This window comes from Halyomorpha halys, unplaced genomic scaffold (genome assembly GCF_000696795.3).
Source record: "Halyomorpha halys isolate HHAL.00 unplaced genomic scaffold, Hhal_1.1 Scaffold413.1, whole genome shotgun sequence".
Classification (NCBI taxonomy): domain Eukaryota; kingdom Metazoa; phylum Arthropoda; class Insecta; order Hemiptera; family Pentatomidae; genus Halyomorpha; species Halyomorpha halys.
Genome location: NW_027104790.1, coordinates 665,534 through 685,056, shown reverse-complemented (window position 1 = coordinate 685,056; position 19,523 = coordinate 665,534). Strand labels below are relative to the sequence as shown.

The window sequence follows — 19,523 nt, the reverse complement described above, 5'->3', positions numbered from 1 at the left end:
CCAAAGTTGTCAAATGAAAATGAACAAACTTTAAATTGTGTAGGTTAACTTCATAAAGAAGTCTCGGATTTTTCTATGCGTATATCGATATTTATACAATTCCATTATGCAATATATCAGTGGTATGTATCTTAACCTATTAAAAATTAAAACATCTAAAAAATTCTTTCTTTTTATTCAGCTTTTCCAGCTGTAATTTCTCATTTAGGGAAACAGTTATGAAAATTATACTTCTACACATAAACCACAAATGGTCTCTACAGCATTAAACTTCGCTATTAAATTCAACAAAATTCAGTTTAGTTTCAATAGTTCTAAAAAATTGTTAATTTCTTCTAATCTCTCATAGAGGATCAGTTAAAAATTATAGTATTAAAAGACCTTCAAGACACGAAATTTCACTGTAAATTTCAATTATTTAATTCAACTCGAATTCAGCACATTGAAAAATAAGATTTTTTATAAATGAGAATTTTATACCTTGGAGGTATTTTATGTGTTGAATTTACAAATTTTCAGCAGCTCTCCTGATATAGATATTACAGTAGGAAAATTAGTACTTTTTCGCTATGATCTCAATTTCTGTATACTTCCTTACTGTTCAGTTTAAAAGATGAAATTTATAATTTAAGTTTATCCCATATTAAAAACCTTTGATATTTTGGTAGCTGATTGGAAAATTAGCATTTATAGCTACAGGTAGCTATTTAGAATTGAAATAAGAAGTAAAAAAAGACCTTTATTGAGCAGAATTTTCAAATTTTTAAATGATTCCCCAAAATAGAAAAAAATATAAATTAATAAAAAAAAAATTCGAAGTGGGCATAATTTTTAAAGGCTAAAATACTCACTGCTGATTTGTTTGTACATTTATATATAAGCTCAACAAAAAATGGAAGCTTAAATATTCCTTCTTCTATATGAAATTCCCTTCTGAACATTGAATTTTATCCATTTTAAAATGAAAACTTGGATATTATACATAAGCAGAAACATACAAGGTAGGAAAAAAAGAGACCTTATTTGTGGGCCAGAATGTGCAAAACAATACAATTATTGGAAAGGCCTAGGTCAATCCAATGTTTGATGATTAAGAAAACCGCACTTATGTGAAAACTCAAGAAATGGCTAGGAATAAATATGGCCGCAGTTCGAAAAACAGATGCAACTTAAAAATTATTTTTGTCTTACCAAACATCAAGATATACTGTACTAAAGCATGAATTTATCCTCAGGTGTCCAAACAAGCATTTTTTGGTCAAACCGCTAAGAATGGACTAACAAGAAATATATAGCTCAATTCTTGGTGCAGACAAAATCTTAATTTCAGTTCACCAAACATTTTTGGTAGTTGTCTTTTGCTAATTACTTATACTAATTCATAAAATACAAAAATAATTTATCATATATTTTATTTTCAACTTTTCTAGGCAGTATCTGATATAGCTACTACTACTAAAGAATTCATTTTAGATCCTAATGCCTGCAATTTGAATTATCTTCTGAGATTTTGATTAAAACGAATTATTTTAGATTACTTAATTCCTAGTTGGAAGAGAGAAAATAGTTTTCTATCCAAGATCTTTTTTGAAGTTTTGTTCTACCGTGCGGCAATGAGTGAGGGCCACACGGTAGAAGGCGATGAGGTTTAGTCTAGTGGGTAAAGAGAACTATGTTAACGCCATATTGTAAATACAGGCCAAATAAGCTACTTTAAAAAAGTTTCCTCAAGTTGTATTGGCACGAATCTGCTATCCGAACGATCAGTCAGAAACTTTTTAAAGCATATTGTGTTAAGATGATTGACCGTATGTGAATATGAAGATGGTCAAGATGAAAAAAAAATTTTTTTTACTATTTATTTATTGGGTGCCAACGCTTCGACCTACAATGTAGAACTTCATCAGGACTGTTTTTTGGGTGGATATGTTCACTCAAGAACTTGGTTCTTTGGGAAAATTCTCCACCCTACATAACTGCACCAATGAAGATCGATGGGTCGAAACGTCGGCAACCAATAAATATTTGAAAATTATTTTTTCTTCTTGAACGCAAACCTGACTATATCTTCAAAACTTTTAAATGTTTTAAAATATTATCTTCTAAAGGTTGTACTTATTCCCCACTTGATCCTGCTAATGCAACGAATAACCGGATAGCAAAAACACAAAAATAACACGCTCTTGCATCACCATTACATAAAGGTTTAAGGGGAGGAAGTATAAGATATTTTTAGAATCCATAGTATAATTTTTTTTTTTAGTTAGAAGATAAGATCTACTCAGAGATCTTTCATATAGTCTTATGAAGCTATGTACAATAAAGAAGTTGTCAGTGCAAACATTTTGGAGGAAGTCTCTTTTAAGTTTTGTTTTTTTTAAATGGCTCTAACGATGTTCATTAAAATCAGAATGTCAGTGTTCTATTGAGTGGTCTTACTATTGGTATCAGTTCAAAATTTAACATCTATTCTTTAAAATGTTTCACCACGGTTTTAGTAGTTTTCAAAGAGGTTTCAAATCAATAATATTTATAATATATAATATTTTAGCTTTTAAATTGTTGGGGAGGTGACACATCCTCCAAATCCCTCCCATATCGATGTTCATGGCCAATGCATCACCTATCCTTAAGTTTACAAGATAGCAGTTTATACAGATGTCTCCCTTCAAACAAGAGTGTGCTTTTTTTTTTTTTTTTTTACATTTCCCTTACAATTGGTCTAGGAGATATTCATCTATGTCTCAGGACAAAGCAAATGTGTTAAATAACGCTCTGGTGCGGCAGACACAACACACAACTCCCCCTTACCACCCTACTTACGTCTCCAAGCGTGTGTGGATTGGTGAAGTTATCGCTATTTTTGTGATTAAAAAAAAAATGTAAAGACCACAGAAGACAAAAATTTGTATTTTCCTTTTCTATAAAAAATCGTAATTTAAGGTTTCTCGAGGTGAGAATAACGAATATAAATCTTCTTCTTGCCAAGAATACATCAGTCCTCGTAAAATGCAATCGGAAAAGATTGGTTGGTCTCGGCTTTTCCAGTTCAAACGGGATGTTTCTATTTTTCTGTTTTTCTATTTTATTTGTTCATAAAATTCTTTAATATTTCGTATTATTTATTTATTTATTTATACATTTTTTATTATTGTTAACAATGAGAACTGGAATTTTTTTTTTAATTAAATTAGAGGTACTTTAGAGAAATATTTTTTGAAATTCTTCATTTAAGTCTTCTCAGGCTATTTCAGAAACGCAAAGTTTTCTTGTTGATATTAAAGAATATTTAATTGTACTTTTGATGACTTTCTTCAAAATATATATAGTTGACCATAGAATTTAAAATATATAGCAGATAGTCAGGGTTGCGATCAAAAAAAGAACAAATAGTTTTTAACTATTTAATGTCAGACTTTTCGCCCCACTTTGCAGGACTTCCACAGGGCTGTTCAAAGCTATAGGTTAAACAGATATTGAAAATTTCATCAAAATCGTTTCAGCTTTCGAGAAAATTAAAGAAATGTGAAAAATGTATTCTATAAAGTGGCACTTCCGGTCAGGTGACGTTATCACAAACTTTTCTGTCACACCCCAGACATAACCGCCTAAAATATAAAATTTCAGTTTCGTTCAACTTTTCGTTTTTGAACTAGTGAAAGTAAAAATGTGTAATAATACTAATTTGGCATTTTAAAAAAATGCCACATTAGCATTTCTTCTATATCTTCGAGGAATTCTTTTTGTTTTTTTTTTTAGTCATAAACGTTGTCAATCATGAAGTCACCTTTAATAGCTCAGTTGTCAAATTATACATTCTAACTTGGAAGTATTTTCCACATTTTTTTTTCTATGCATTAATATAAATTTTTTTAATAATATATTATTTCAATACATAAAATGCTGAAATGAGCGCGCACACTAAAATTTCTCCTATGCGTTTCAAAAATAAGAAAGTTTTAGCTCATTAAATATAAATGAAGCTATTGAGGTTGCCTTGATTGGCAGATTGGCAAGTGTCACTTCCCTGAAGAGTTCTCCTTCGGTTACTAGAGCATTCCTTTTGCTACTTCAGGTAGAGCGATAAATAGGTGTGGCTATAAAGGAATTAATATGTTACATATTTAGTAAGTTTAGGGTTATCCACAGATGGATTTTAGTTATCACAAATGTTATTAATGAGAAATCAATTAATCGAAATGCATCTATAAAGCAAAATTGTGTAGTCACATTCAAACATTTCTCAATGGATCTAAACATCGTCTATTTCATAATTAAAGATAAAGCATAATTAAAATTTCTCTTTAGTTATTTATATAACTGCTCAAGTCCTTTAGAACTATTTACTTATCTTTATGTTCTGATCTTTTATAATTATATTCTATCTGCATTTTTGTTTTAATTATTATTAATATCTTAGTTTTCAGTTCTTTTTTGGAATATTGAAACCGTCGTTAACTATTATTTTCAACTACTGTTAATATTCAGTTTTCCGACAAACTTTATAAATACACTTGAGGAAAGATTGGGTTTGATTATAAAATGCTGAATAATGCACGCTTTTCCCTTACTTCGACTCTTAAACACAGTTAAAAAACAACATTGCTTATTCTTTGAAAGCTTATACTCTAGCAAATAAATACCCAAAAAGGAATAATGGAAACCCGGAGTAGGAGCATCATTTGACTTCAGGGATTTAGTAAGTGTATACTCCTGAGGAGAACATTTTAAATGTACCTCTCTACCTATCCCTTTCGTAGGAGTATGGGGTTAGGAGAGCAGAACGATCCATTTTTAGGGGTTTTCACACATATTTCGAAAACTGCGTGCTTCAAAGAAATTACTGTCAAGAAAACTTTAGAGATGACTTTATTTCCTTTAAAAATTTCTATGTTAATTTTTATCGTATCAATTATATTTTTCGATTGTCTTTCACAATTGTTTCCCCTTCACTTTTATTTCTAATCTTATCTTTCTAGCCTTTGTTACAATACAAAAATTCTACTGAATAGAAGTTTTATGGTTATCCACCATTTTAAGAGAAGCTTGGAGTCTTAAAACGTCTGTTGCAGGATAAAATGAAAGTTGTTTAAATTTACTTCAGATTCGTTTTATGGTGTTGAATTGGTAGTGCAATATTTTTGGCGATATTTCACAGAAAAATATACAATTTTTGACGAATATTTGAAGAGCTGTATCTCAGAATGTAATGGTCATATAACTCTTTATAGTTTCAAATTTAAGTAATTGTAACGACTTTAAAGACGAATCAGCCCGGAATTATGGGTTTATTTGGTAATTATTTATAAACTTGAAGTAATTTCGCTTAAAATTCAAAATTTCGTGCTAGTTTCTACTAGATTTAATATAATTTATTTTACTTGGTTTGATTATGTTCATTTTAATTATTTTCTGTTTATATGCATATAGAGGTTTTATTTATTTATTTTACTTCATTTTTTTTTATTTTATATTTATTTGCTTATTTAATTTATTTATTTTTGGTGTAAATGTGTTCATTTACCACTATAATTCATTGCTCAAGTTTCTGGCAGATTGTAATATGTACCTATAAATAAAGAGCTAAAAAAAAAAAGTTTCTACTAGAGTAAGCTTTTTTCCCGGTAAAACCATTTTTTAACTTATTAGCATACATTACGAGGAATTAAAATTCGTCATCTAGTATCGAAGAGCTAAATTCTTGTTGGTGGGCTGTATTCAACCTCATACATGCCACAGTTATTTTTAATTTTCATTTTATATTTATTAGATGCTGTGTATTTTTTTTAAGTTCACCATTATCTATCGTCACATTCCGATCCTATAATGAGACTAAGAATATACTTTAAAACTTATACATTATGTTAATACATTTTCTGTGGGACCAAGTTTTTTTCAGCATTTGTAACCAATAATTTGATAAGGGCCTTCAAACCTCTCGAAAGAACCTTCCAAGAAGGAGTTGCTCAGTACCGAAAATATGCTCTAAACTCTAATTTTTTTTCTAATATTCAATATTACTAATTTGACAATTAATATTAATATTAACAATATTTCTCCTAACCATTAGTGTGTAGCATTACTTTAGTAAGTATTTAAATTTTTCTAATAAGAAATCTAGAAATAAATCATCTTTAACTTAAAGATTCGCATGTATCAAAAAACACGTCCTCAGAAGGACTTCTAAGGAAAAGTAACGAGAGTAGAACAATAAAAAATAACGAAATAATCTTTTATTATGAAAAAATATAATTGGAGAGCTATTACAAATTAGAAATATAATTAATTATGTTATAACTCTGATTTAGGTACAGAACATCCAACTTTAGGTTAGATCCTTATGTCATTATATAAGTTACATATAATTATATCAATAAGAATGTTATATATCCATAGAATCTTATGAGCTCTTGAGGTCAACAATTATAAAATACCGGCGAATAATTCATCATAGCAGTGCTCAAAATTGGTACTAATAATTCAGATTATTAAGAAACCTCACCAAAGTATTTTCGCTTTGAATAATTATGTGTTTTAATATTTTGAAATGTTTTCCCCCTTCTTCAAATACTATAATATATTTATATATAAATTTATATTGGCCAATCTGCTTATTGTAGTTCTTTTGGGAAAAAAATATTGAAAAAATAATTTAAAACTACTCTTAAAATATTTTATTTATTTTAAACTTTAATATATATTTTTTTTCCACAAGCCCTTTAAATATTAATTCCCACTTTATTATTTTCTGTTATTCCTTATAAATCACCTCCAGAAACGTCAAAGAATTTTAGAAATTAACAAATTAAATATTGTGGCTAAGATTTCAAATTTAAGTAACATTTTTCGTAGAAACATAATTTAATAATATCGACAAAGTTTGTTTTCAAAGTAATTTAATTACTAAAATATGAAATACAGATTGGTATGATAAATTATCACCTTGGATAAGGCGTAGGATGAAATCCATATTTCATGGGTAGTTAAAAATATCTATTTATAACTGGCTGTTAGATCTATTTAAAGGAGCTCCAGTCCTAACAAACAAAAATATGTATTCTTCCCCACAAACAAATACTACTCTCACGATTGATTGTTTATCTATTTACTTTATTATCCAAGTCATATTTCACCAATATTTATGTAATTTCACCTCCTTGTTTTCAGCAGTTTATATTAGAATAAGTTTAAAAAAAAAAAAAAATACAAGAGTTTATGTTAAATTTAATATTAAACCAAATACCTGATTACTATAATAAAACTTGATTGCCTAAATTCCTGTTAATTTCAATCATCGTTTATTTTAATCAATTTACTTTTTTAACACAATTTCCTCTAACAATATAATTATTGTACAATTTTTTTTTCTAATAAATTCCCAACTTAAGTATTTTTTTAATTTTCTACGTTTTCGTATAAAATCACTTAGAATTTGATATTTCTGCGTTTTGTTTTGATGAATCTATTAAAAATTACCAAGAAATTTTATATCAATGAAAATTTCATTGAATCATTAATTTTGGTAAATAAATGTTTCCCCATATTAGTTAAATATTTTTTCCTAACGTATATTTCATATAACTTAAATATTAATTCCTAAACGTGCCTAAAAAAATTAATTATTCTAGTATAATAAATTAAAAAATATAATATATATATATTAGGTATTACATATATTATTAGCGATTTGACCAAAAATTTTCACAGCAATTAACTGGTAACATCCAAAACTAAATTCAACCTAATTTTCCGTTCTACAATGAAACGTAGTTTTTTCTCTTTTCATTCTTCAGGGTGTTTTTTTAGAATCTCTGCTCTTCAAAAATCTGAACCTTCAATAACATACATTTATCGTTTCTCTAAAACAATTTAGTAGCATTAGGAATACAAATCGTTGAATCGAAATAGGCAGTAATAAAATTTTTAAAACCTATCACTGTGTAATTTAATCAGCGTTATTTATTTCGTTAGGAACATTATTTGGTGATGTACTCAACAGAGGATATAGGCACCTTTTTCTAGTTTACATAATTTTTTATGAGGCTTTAAAATTTCATATGCTTCAGAAACTGAAAAGATCTATTTTAATTTACGTAGATGAAAAGAAAAATGGATATACTAGATAATGTGTTCTTTAGTAGAAACTATTTCGGATTTATTTCGTAATTCAAGCCAAATTAGCACACTTTTTTCAACTGTTCTTATATAGATACAAAATTACATATTTGACAGAGTAGCCTGCAATCTCTTTATTAAATTCAACACAATCTGGAATGATATCTATCATTTCAGCTCTCAACAAATTTCCAAGGCTCAATAGTTCTCTTAAAAATGACGAATAGCAAAAACGATTGACAATTTGTATTCAAGAGAAAGAACTTCACACAACTTTCACTTCAACTACTTTGTGATGAACTTAATTCATATAGACTCATTAAATAAGACTATTGTCATAACAACCATGGAAAAACATCAAATTCTTTTATATTTGTCCACTTTATTACTATTAATAATGAGTTATATTATATATGAACAAGATCAAGATTGAAGGTACATCAAAATTTTGATTGAACATTTTTTAGTTTTCTGCTGCTATTAAAATTCGTTTTTAAGGATTTCTTAAGGTGTGAAAAAGATTATCAACTTTGTTTTAGCCTAAAATACAAGAATTTGAAAAAAATATAACTAAGCTGTGTACTATGGAATGGGATCCGAAAAGATCGGGCGCTTTTTCCGATTTTTGAATCTGTCTTCTTCAGCCAATTATTGAATTTTTTATAGTTCACATTTATCCATTTTTTTTTCAACGAGAGATAGTTGATTATTTAAAATAAATTAAATTAAAGGTACTTTAGAGAAAGCCATTTTGAAAATACGGCATTTAAGTCCTGTTGAACTATTTCAATGAGGTTAACACTTAGCCAAAGTTTGAAACTTAATTATTTGAACTCGGTGGGTCTCAAAACGTTTAGATTCTTTGAAAATTTCTTTAACGTTAGGAATAAACAATATAAGCCAGTGTATAGAACACGAATAATTCATTTTTATTCTCATGAAAATATATAACAATGTAATAAAATATTTAGAATTACTTATATTACTTATTATTTATAATTATAAGATTGATTTTTTTCTGTTCCATAAACCCAGTTTTCATTTTATATTTATTTTGTTCATCATGATTTAATTTTAAAAAAACAATTATTACAATTTAAACAGTTTTTTTTCAGTTTGTATTTTTAAAAAGCTTTGTGCAAACAAAAATATTATTACATAATTACAAAATTATTTTGATTAACTTGATCACAATGAAAGCTGTTGAATTAATCATCGTCACAGGTGGTGTATTATTTGATTTCTTTAATTTTCTAACGATGCTTCATTAACTAAGGACAGCTGCTCAAGGACAATTTTTTTTTTAATTAGATACAATTAACAATAATTTTAAACCAAAGTGAGCTCTATACTGTCCATGATATTCCCCTTCAAATATTGAACATTGTTCCTAAAAAGTGCCTCCCGCCATTACGCCATTTTCCCTCCCGCAGTTTAATACAATTTTACTTTTGCTCTTAGTTGGTCCGCATCCTGCTGAAGATCTTCTAGACCAACACACGTAAAAAGATGGCCTCCATCCATGTCTCCCATGCTGCATAGAGGACACTTCGGTGAATCTACGATGCTAATTCGATGGAGGTGTTTATGGAGGAGATCATGTCGTGTTACAAGCCACTCCCTCAGCTCTGCTAAGATTACCGACGATTCATTTATCCTTATGCAACAAGCTCTCCCAACAGCTTCTTTCCTTCCACTTGTCCTGTCCTTACAATAAGAACCTATTGAATTGATTTCACAGTTCTGTAGGAAAGTGGTAGAACAGGCTTGTTCTCTGCACAACCGAGCTTAGATTTGTTGTTCCTAAAAAGTTAAAAATTTTTTTCTTATTTTCTGAAATATTCCATAGTGTTCTTTTCTTCGTTCTAGGTCACACTTGCATATATTTCAGTAAGCCCTACTTGCATAATTTTACTTTAATTTGCATTTATGGTCATTCCTATTCAATACAGTTTTCCCCTCCACTCGTCAACTGATTGAGATTTAGCTATCAGAACTATCAGAACATCTGGAAAAATCATAACTTGGACTCATGCTGACTTTAAATTTCTTAAATTTTAGAAGTTCTTCCCTTAAACAACAACGATCTTAGACTGTCCTATTGTTTGACTCCAACTTGGAAAGAAGGTGAAACTTTTTTCCTTTGAGGCGTATGACTCCTTTCGGGATCTGATTTCTAGAGTTCATTGCTGCAATAAGACCTGTGGAAGCATTTTTATATTGCAGTGCAGCCCTCAACTTCCTTCTTGTGTCGAGCGCTACTTTCAAATCTAGGAAATCCGGTTAAATTTTCTTTTCTCTAATCGTCATATGCTTAATTTCGATTTTATTCATCAAAGAAGGAAATGATCTTTCTCTATTTGAATAATCAATCAAATTTATATTCCTTAAATCATAAGGGGTCAATTAAATAAAACTCAAGTTTTCATGGTTTGTGACCAGGCACAAAACAATACATACCATACATAACACCATGTGACACTGATGAAAAAAAAAATTGTGTGCTTCATTAAAAGCGAATTAATTTGGTGTTTTTATATTTTTACATTTTTTATATAATGTTTATGGATAAGGAACTTGGCTTTGGTTTCTTAGGAGATAACATTGTTTTTCAGCTGATACAAGGTTTTTCTAAAAACGAAGCTGAAACATAAAGGGGCCCAGTAACCGCAACCTCCATACCCGCTCCTATACAATTTCTAAATATAACCAATGCTAATATTAAAACGTGTTGATTCATTTTCCAAACTATTTCTAAAAGATGTAGTTCAGCCATTCAAGCGCTAACCGACTTGTTCTATTCTTTTAAAAACAAAACTTCTATTCTGTTAAAATATAACCGCATTGTCTTTATGCTGAAGTAGTCTGGATTTTTTTAGCAGATGATAGTTCATATTTTGAGTTTACTTGTTTTAAATAGAATATCCTTTATTACATTAGACTACATAATAGATTTTTAAATTATAAACGGCGTATGTATCAATTTTTTTTGTATTAACAAAATATAATTAAACTGTTAATTATCTAAAATAAAATGTATCTTTAATCTTAAAGAAACTGCTGGCCTTCCCAGTGTATGGGGTAGAGTTTTATCAATTCGGTCAACACACCTAGTAAAATTGGTCCATACGGAGTGAATTTGTTGAAAATATTTTTTCTTGTAAAAATAAATTTAATCGATTAATTAAAAAGATTATGATCACTCTAAATCGAGGCCCCGTACAGTGAGTTGTAAGCTCCAATTTAGACAGCCAAAATTCATATTAAAATAAACGTATTTTCTACGCCGGATAATTTTTTTTTGTCATAGATGTCGAAATAACCTTCGATAATTCAAACACATTTTCTGTTTGGAAAATAATTCAATCTTTACCTAAACTACACAACTGGTACAGAAAATTTATGTATGTAGAAGTAAAGGTATGTATTGCAAATTTATACAAATGTACACTAGTAGTTCTTGAACTGTTTCAGGCGCATAGCAATCGAGGTTCATTTATTCAAGAAAAAATTAATATCTTAGCTCATTTTTCATTTAGTCCTCAATATGTTAAAAATTACCAATCACACGATATTGTAAAGTGTATTTATAAAAAACATTTATAACATTTTGCTCCTAATAGACCTCCTTAGGGTTTAGGTACTTTTTTCATAAAAACAGTTTTCCAAATACCAATATATTTTTCACACAATAAGAAATGAACGTATTTTGATTTGTACCTAAAAATATCATGAAATCATACAGGACGCACTAAGATAAAATAGGTTTGAATAAAGCTATGAATTCGGCCTTATTAAGAATGATGTATTAATATATCTTTATTAATCAGAGTGAACTGTTTATTTTTAATGTCATTGGTATTGAAAACCTTCAGGAGAGTCTTTTTTGTAAGCCATGTGCACAAAAAAATTGTATAGTAAAAATATTTATTTCTACGTCAAATAAGTATATGTTTCACAAAATTTGCCAAAACATATTTATATCAAAAAACTTCCAAGATGACTCTTTTTCCCTTTTTATACCCAAAGGTTAACGATTCCTTCTCATTCAGGCAATTTCATAGGATATATTGTGTTAATTTTTTTTAAAATTCATTCCATAAAAAAAAATATTTAAAAAAGGAAATGTTTTGTTCCTAAATGGCTAAAATCAAATAAAAATAAACTCTATTAATATATTTTGAAATTCCCTTCACAAGCATTTGATGCAAATGACCTCTTTGAAAGATGCCGTCTTCAGATAGTCTGCTAAAATTAGTAAGTGATGGGAGGACACCCACAGGAAAAAAATATTTTTTATATCAAGTTTCCTTCCTTAGTAGATAAGGAGGACGTTCAACGAAATTTTGTTTCATTAGTTTGAAAATTATTGAAACATTGAATTGTGTGAAAATATTTGCTTTGATGAAATTACTGGCTTTGACTCGAACTGTCATCCCACGCCCGTCTGAAGGACAGAGGAATTGGTTTTCCTTTTTGGGTATTTTTTTATTACACCCAGCCTAGTAATTTCTGACATACGAAGGGGAGGAGGGTTTATTACCCCTAGAATTTATTCATTTAATTTATTCTAGGGGTAATAAACCTATTCAAACTAGATTGTAAGGATCGAGTTTTCATTCCGTGGGGCTGCCAAGAAATAAAAGTCAACCTACCCAGGCCATAATCAAACCAGCATCACGACATATATAAGGTTGCTAGGGTGACGCCTCAAAGTGTCATTGTTTCAACTCATTCACATATATCGAATAATTTTATTTATACAAATTTTATATCAGTTGAATCTTGCGATCAAAGTAAATATATTTAATATATACATACAAGTAAATACATTTCGATCATTGTTAAATACAAACATGCATACAAGTAGTAAGTACATACTTAAAAACTCCCATTGGATATTCCATTGTTGGATGAAAAATAGCTACTAGTATGACAACATTGAAACAGGAAAACGTTTATTTACCAATTCAGTTTGTCAATGCGTTTTTATTCATTCTTCATTTACTTCTACGACTTCATTTCGTTAGATATTAAATTTCTGAATTTTTGGCTCTCCAACTTATATTATACACTGTTCTTATTCCTGAAACTTTGTTTATATACGAGGGAATACTTCTATTTTTTCCCCTTGAGTTGATTATCTACTTAATGCATAGTCAATATATTTCCATTTTTTGTTACGAATAACAAAATGAGTAGATAAATTATTTAAAAAAATAATAATAAATAAATAAAACTTTAGGAGAAGTTTTAAGTATTATTCCAAAATGTAATGTCAAATCACCCGATAAACATTAATTTGACACTACTCATTTCAATTAAACATGGCACAATTGATTCTATTGCCAACCGTCAATTTATTTCCCTATATCACTTCTAGTTTTAATTTTTAATTGATGAATGCCATACGAAGCTATGGTAATTTCACCTGTACCGTACTTTTAAAAGTTTAAAAACATCTAGTTGTGCATGTTTAGTCACAGTCTAGATATTAGGATTTTTAATGTAAAAAACATAGCTTTCTTAGCAAAACCTCTTAATTATCACTGGACAATGGATTGAAATAAAATGGTGAAGTGAACCACAAACTACCACTAGACTAATTTCTTATTTTTTAAAGTTTTTTATAAACTATTTCCCTTAATTTAATAATGTACATTTAGGGGTTATATTAGCAGACAAGTTATGATCAGGGTATAGGTATTATGAATCTTAATACTTAAACTCCCCATGTCAACAAGCCAGAATGTATATATAGTGGATTAAAGAGTAGAATAAAGCAGTCTCTCAGTTGAGCTTATGCGTTTCATTTCGTGTCCCATTTTCCCTTTTTTTTTAGGCTTCAATTCTGACTCTTCATAGCTTATATATAAATCATCTTACATACATGATAAGATCACTGATGGTCTTGGGAAAAAAAAAACTTCACTTTCTATTTACAGAATATTTAAACTAACTACGCAAATAATTCCGTTTTGATTTTTCAAAATTGTTTTTTATATATATTCCTTTTTAAATTTACTTTGTTGTTTTAATAATTATTTTCTGCATATTATTTTACAAGCGTTTTTATTAAAAAGTTCAAATAAATAATTTCTTCAAGGTTTGCAATAATAGATTTTTCTTTTTGTTCACGTGATATTTTTAATTGAAACCTGAAACTAGGGTATTTAAGATAAAATATCAAAATAATTACAGGGAGCTTGTTGAACTAAATGGCTAACTGGTTTGAGACCGTCCCTCAGAAGCAACAAGTATTTATCTAATGTAAATAGCAAGGAACGAAAAAATATATATAAATAATATTGGTAAGATTTGCAAGAATGATGCCCTGGTCTAACATCTTATCCATTAGGATCTCTGCAGAATACATCTTGTTAAATAATTCATTTCTAAATGTTCTTGTTTAGCGAGAAACATTTTTATGTGGGAAGTACGGCCACGCATCGGTGGGCCCCTGTATATTGAACGTTCCAGTCAAGCTGATACAATAAGAATAAGACCTAATTACCTATATATGACCTAATTACAATTTAATTATATATGGTTAAAACATGTTTAAAAAAATCGTTAAGAGCATTTTTGAGAAAATTTTATAAGTTCGTAACCGAAAAGTCCCCGGTATACTATCTACCTTAAATATGTGATTTCAGTTCCCCACATATTTTCATTTTTGAGCCAGGCTCACCACACAAAGTCAGATCATTTTAGCCCTTTTAGTTATTTGGAATCATACAACTTTAAAACTTGTATTTTCATTGAAGACTCGAAATTTATCATGACCATATTTCCTCATACCATATATTTTATATGTCGATAAGTCAAAGTAATAAAAATCATGACCATCTTCAAACCAACATTAAATAATGAATATCTTACAAGTAGTTTAATAATAATTTATCCGGAACAGCCTTGATTAAAAAAACGAATAATGAGTGATTTTTATTTCATATGGCCATTATTGAACGATTTATAACTAAACAAGATCAGTGAAAACTGTATCTTTTAATTTATAAAAATAAATAAATAGAGAGATTCTTTATAGTTAGGCATTCGCCATTTAAGGGTGTAAATTACAAATGTTAATCTTTTTTTTTTAAATAGAGACGTCATTGTTATTTTAACCGTAAAGAGCGAAGCTCGAATTTCCATCCGGATTTCGGGAATTAAATTTGAGATTAATGTATTTCACCATTTAGAGAATATTTTCTAATAAATTTAATAATTGAAGGGGTTATATTACAAATAGTAAATTTTAAGAAAACAAGGTTCAATATTTTTTTTTCGAGCTTATGTTTTGAACTGTTCATATCCCCTTCTACATCTAGGATTTTCAGTTATTAATTGGATTTTAAGGTTAGAGTACGTCACATTTGCTAGATGGGTACCTATACCTTCATCCACACTAAAGATTTCAAAAATCAAAAAATGTTACATAGCTCATCCATCCTCTTATCCCTTCAATTATTATAATACATGAACAGATTAACTCTTATAGTATGTATATTTTGCTTAATTAGATGACAGATAAAATAAATCCAGATATGTAGATTGTACGAAACATAACGAAATTTCGTAGAAGCCGAATAGACGATTCTCATGAAATCTCTAAGACAAATTGCGATTAGCAACACAACTGTAAATAAATTATATACTACAATATAGGTGTGATAACAATATGCATATTGTGTACACAGTGCATGACTGAGTTAAGACTATTTTTGTCCATTATTTTATTAGTCAAAAACTGACCAATGAAAACAGAAAAACCATTATGACCTGTAAATCAAATTTTATGGGACTGAAGTAAAAAAAATTGTGAACTGTGAGAACTATTCAATTCGAAATTGCTCATAGTTGAATAGAGTAACATTAATCATTATATATATATAAAATTTTATTTATTGCTCATGACTGCTTCATTTTTTCAATTACAATAAAATGTATCTATGGGCCGTCCGTAGCCAGTGGTTCGACACAGTCTTACCATTCTGAGTTCTATTGGCGGTGTTGGTTCGAATCCGGCCTGGGGAGTTGTATTTTTCATTGAGTGGCGGTCCCTCAAAATGAAAAACTTTGACTCCCAACCATGGTGAAAATAATCGGAATACAAATAAAGAATTTTATACCTAGCTGTATGGAAAACATTCCAATGCCAATAAAATATATAAGAAAAAAGAAAAAAAAATGTATCCATATAGTCAACGTCTTTATTTATCTACAACTCCAAGTTTTGGCCAATTTGGCCATTCTCAAGGATATCTATTATTTTACAACTTCAATTACTAAGAATTATTTAAGAAGATTCCGAATTATCAATTATCCTACCTTAATTTTAACATCACAGCAATAACGAAGTTAGTAAAAAAGTTTGTCAAAATATAACTTTTTCAATTTAACCTTTAAAAATAATTCGAAAATATTGAAACATATAAACTAGTAATTAAATTTCATCACATTGTCTTTAATTACCTATTTTTGTCTATTACCTTTACAATTTTTTTCTATATCGACAATATATTTTTTAACCTACTTCACAGACCAGATTTGTCATATTTTCATTATATTTCAAATTCTGTGTTAGTTTTATTTAATCATTTATTTTAGTATTAAATAACCTTCCAACTTTAACTATAAATTATTTATCTATATACAATACTTTTGATCACAAATTAATTTAACTTAAAATTTCAACATAATGTTGGTTCAAGTTTCTGCTATCTGATTTGAAATTAACCCTATAATTAATATTTTCCGATGTTTAAATAGCTTCTTGCATTTTTCTTTTTGAAAGTATATTCTTTCCAATTATAGCGAGTAGGTTGGGCGATGTACGACATGTCACAATCCCAAAAGAGGAGATTATAAAACAAAGAAAAGGTAGCCCTTCCCGGCTGGAACCTCCCCACCAAGATCCACAGGGAGCGACGGTCCTAAATCACTTTTGAAAAGTTTTCTGAAAATGGGAAGAGAAGACTTTAAGATGCTTAAATGGATTAATGTAAAAAAAGCACCTGAAATCAGAAAACGGCACCTTATTTTCTCAATTTTCATTCTAAAACCACTTAATTTTCAAAATCAAAATTATTCATAGTGTTTGCGTTATTCCAAAGACTAATTCTTTTTAAATTTCTCAGATTTTTTCCAGCCTCGTTGCTCCTCAACAGAATAAAGGAAATCACCATTAAAAAATTGAGCTTTATTTATTTAAGCCCAAAGGAATTGCGACTTTTGAGATTCGTTGATCACTAAGTCAGCGAGTGAGCGGCACGTGTTATTTGAATATAAAATTTATTATTACATTTATTATTAATTTAAGATTATTACTCATCTTTATTTAAAGACTTTTCTTAAGTATGCTTAAACGACCATCTCCTAAACCAATTTTAAGGGAAGTTTTAAAAATCAAACATGAAATATGCATTTATATGGAGCAAAACTTCTGTTCAAACTGTTATTCTGTAAAATGGGAAATAAGTGACATAGTGTCCTATCACACATCATTGTATACCCAACTGTTTTTTCTTTACCGGGAAACTCCAGTTCTAGCTAATCACCTGTAAAGTCAGGTAAATATGAAAAATAGAATCTTTGACCTTACAGATACAGAAATTAACACGTTACTTACCCACTAAGAGATAATTTGAGGTTACCAGTTATCTCGTAGTTTTTTTTTTGTCCGAGTTCTAAACAAATATCGAAGTAGCAGAGGATTTTCGATTCATATTATTTGTAAAATATTCTGGGGAGATTCCCTTGGAAACCCGTTTAGTTTTTCTTCATGTGTTAACGCCCAAAGTTTTGCTTAACCATGTTAAACGCCCACTACGACACAACTCACTAAAACAGTTAAAGAGTATCTGGACGATTTTCATAGAAACCTGCGAAGTTTTACAAATAAATATAGATACAAAATCCAATATGCTGTATTCCTAGTAATATAGTTTACGGTGATTTTTCAAATGAGGATGAAATAGTTTTGAACTATCCAAAAAACTAATTTTTTTTAAACTAGTTAATGTACAAATTTGTTCAAAAATAGCCTTATTTCACATCAAAAGCGTAAGTGAAACCTAAATTAAAAATCTGAGGCAATCTAAACAAATTGTAACTTAACTAATTTCATTTTCACAATCAACATTGGAAGTTTACTCTGATGAAATCCCTTTGTGATTTTTGGTTGATGCGCTAACAGAATTAAATCAACTAATTAATTTAAGAGCGTTGTATTTGAAGACAAAGAACAAATATCCCTGACAGCCGCTAGGAGATTATTAAAATATAAACCTGCTCTTGATCGCCTCCGCTGTGTAGATGGCAGCTGGTCAAGATCCGATGTAAAAATATGCCAACATATTTCCCGCCATCTTCATACTGTTTTCACCCCTCACCTAGGAACTCTTTACATCTATCTTTTGGGATCCTATCCCCGTACATATTGTGATCCGTTTTCTTGCCGATATCCATCTTGAATCATGATTTTCCAAGTAGCTTATACATACATTATTTAATTTTCCTTTTGGCAGTTCATACTAGACTATTGGTTAAAAGTGGAAAATTTAGTATTAAATAACAAAACTAGGCATGCTATCAATTCTTATATACAATTCCAATTTGTAATAATTTATCAGAAAGATCACCAATTATATAGATAGCAAAGATTACAGCAGTGCTTCCTAACCGAGATTCCGTGAGCCTCTTCCACAGGTTCTGCGAAATAATTTATAAATACATCCATTCCACGACATCTGAACACATTTTTGAACCTTACCATCCCAGAATTTCTTCAGTTTTTTACGGGTTTATGTTACCGAGCCTTTATAAGCTTTTGCTGAAAATTTCGCGTTTTACACTATTTATATCAAATATATGTAGATGTTACACCATTTACCAACTTCTAGTGTTCCAACATCTTCCAATAAGTACCAAAAAGAATTCTGCCACGAAGAAAAGTTTGGGAACCACTGGATCAAATACTAAGCAAACGCTGTTTGACGATAATTTTTTTTTTAAGCCCGTTAAATTATTGGTTTTGATCAAGGAGAAGATAATAAAACATGCCAAAAATTTATTTGCATCACATCATTTCACTAAAAGCTGTGAATAGTAAAAAAACAATACCTGTAGAAACATAATCTACAGCTAATTAGTAAGCTTTAATGAGCTTTATTAAAAAGCTTATATTGTGAACTTTCTTACACTGATATATCTGCATGAAAATATAATTTCTTTATTTTCATTGTATAGACGATTAGAAACAAGTACGTACAAAATCTTTTTATTATAAGGTATACTAAAGTTGATATAATATCTAGTATTTCTAATCTTACGGCATTCGTTCCCGCAAAGTCTAATTTAAATATTAGCATTGTATGCTATTACCATGCTAATATTATTTCTATTAT

At 29.1% G+C, this 19,523-nt stretch overlaps 1 protein-coding gene across 3 annotated transcripts in view; it reads left to right on the top strand.

Annotated features, from left to right (window-relative positions):
* Positions 1-19,523, top strand: part of RhoGAP102A (Rho GTPase activating protein at 102A) — a 63,001-nt gene that overhangs the window by 7,669 nt on the left and 35,809 nt on the right. The gene's annotated exons all lie outside the window — the stretch shown is intronic.